Here is a 2,500-nt window from a genome sequence, read left to right on the forward strand (position 1 = left end):
GATCAGAATCCGTTGCGAGACGATGTTGTGAAAAGGGAAGGAAAAAAAGAGTCCGAGGCCGTAGCCCTGCGCAGAATTCACGCCCTCCGCACCACGTGTGTGTCGCGTCGCCGGTGTGAAAGAAATCTCTCCTGACGAAGCAAACTTACAGCTACATGTGTCCAAATATCCGGACAATCTGCAAGCGATGCTTTCCGACCCCCTTTTTTATTTATAAAACAAACTGACGACATAAAAACGGCATTGGCCTTAACACCCCTTTTTCCGCGGCGGCGACATGTAGACGCGGCCGAACACGAGCCCCGCACACAGGAGCGCGAGCACGGGGAAAAGGAGGACAAGCCGCCCGCTCCCTGCCGGGGTCGCCCATTAGTCGGGCCAGGGGGACGCGCCGCGCAGACATGTTTCATCCAATAGTCACCGCAACTTATACAACGCCGGAGACGAAACAACTTGTAACTTCCGCCAGATTATCAATGGCAATGACGAGAAAAAAATATCAGAGGACAAATTAACTGCTCCCAAGTTTGCTCTGCGCCCAAAACTATATAATGATATTTTGAGGTTCAGAGGAATGGGGAAAGGGGAAAGGGGAAAGGGAAAGGGGGAAGGAGAAAGGGTTGCATACGGCAGCAACACACAAGGGGAAACAAAATGCCGACTCGACCAGGTCTACACGCCCACTGATAAAAAAATATACGAGGTTCGAAAATGGAAGACTTTAGTATTCGATGCGTGGATCAACAACGCGTTTTCTAAGGAATTAAAGATCATAGCACGAAGTAGCACTCGAGTGTAGGTTGCTGAATTTTCCCGGGCGAACCTGCGACCGCCCGGGGCGCTTACAATGCCAAAAATCTGCGCTTTACCCCCTCCCCCTTACCCCCACCCTCATCCCACCCCTTTCTCTCTTTCAAACATACACCGATGACACAAAGATAAAAATGCAATTGCCCATTAACACCCCCACCCCCACCCCTGCCATGATGGCGTAGTGTGTAAGCTTACGCAACAACGCCCATCTCGCTCATAAATATGTAATTCATTCCGTGACACCTCATTCATTAAGCTGCTATTATTACGGTACAGTTATTCCACATCGGATACACAGAGTCACTCTACTATAAATCCCAGCGAGCCGGCGTAATACCCTCAGCACATAAACTATATTATTAATCAACAATCACACCGTCCTGCCCCCCACCCCGACCCCCTCCTACCACCTCCACCCCTCCAACCCCTCCTGTCCCACCTCCACCCTACCCCCCTTCCTCCCCTCCCCTCCCCTCCCCTCCCAACCACCGCGCGCGCCGCCAGTCCTGCTAAACCTCGCTTCCAAATAATGACCACCAGTTCAAAATACAAAACGATAATTAAAACTCGACCCCCCCCTCCTAAAGAGAGAGAGAAAAAAAAGAAAAGAAAAAAAAAATCTCGCCGATAATAGATCACTCGACACTTTTTCCCTCTAATGCGGGACCGCAGGCACCGAAAAAAAAGTTGATAAAACGAGTCGCTCCAATCATTTCCAACTTAAATAAAACAAGAGATGAACCGATCGACCATCACTGTAGAAGTCTGGCAGCCAGCAACGAAGGCTAGGGGAAGGGGGAGGGGGGTGGCAGGTTAAAGGGGAGGGAGAGGGGGTCAGAGGGAAAAGGGGGCGGGTCGTACGGGAGGGTGAAGGGGGTCAGATGGAAGGGGGACAGGTTAGAGGGGATCAATGGGGGGGGGATAGGAGGTCATAGGGCAGGGATAGGGGGTCAAAGGGGAGGGAGAGATTGTCAGTGGGATGGGGGACGGGTCAAAGGAAGGGGAAAGGGGGTCAGGGGGAGTGATAGGGAGTCACAGGGAGAGACAGGGGGTTAGACGGAAGGGGGACAGGATAGAGGAGCGGTTGGGAAGAAAGGGGGCGGGTTAAAGGAGGGGAGGGGATTAGAGAGAAGAGAGAGGGGGTGAGAGGGGTGTGAGGGAAGAAAGAAAGAAAGAAAGAGAGAGAGAGAGATAGAGAGAAAGAGAGGGGGTGAGGGTTCAGAGGAAAGGGGGTAACGTCAGGGGGGAGAAGATAGAGAAAGGGCTCGAGGGGAAAAACAAGGAGGGAGACATGGGAGGGGAAGAAGAGGGGGTGGGGAAGGGAGGAATGAGGGAAAAGAATGAAAGGAGGGAGGAAGGGGAGTGAGGGAGAAAAAAGGGGTGATATAGAAATAGAGTAGAAGAAACACGAGAGGAAAGAAGAAGCGGAGAGAGAAAGATAAAGAGAGAAAGGCGGGGATATGAAGGGAGAGGACAGGAAAGAAAGAGGTAGGTAGACAAATTGGGAGAAAGAGAGAAAGAGAAAGAGAAAAGAGGGAAAAACGAGAAAGAGCAAAGAGAGAGAGCAGAGAGAGAGCAGAGAGAGAGAGAGAGAGAGAGAGAGAGAGAGAGAGAGAGAGAGAGAGAGAGAGAGAGAGAGAGAGAGAGAGAGAGAGAGAGAGAGAGAGAGAGAGAGAGAGAGAGAGAG

This window comes from Penaeus japonicus, unplaced genomic scaffold (assembly GCF_977035675.1).
Source record: "Penaeus japonicus unplaced genomic scaffold, GWHDUDI00000001_assembly GWHDUDI00000013, whole genome shotgun sequence".
NCBI lineage: Eukaryota > Metazoa > Arthropoda > Malacostraca > Decapoda > Penaeidae > Penaeus > Penaeus japonicus.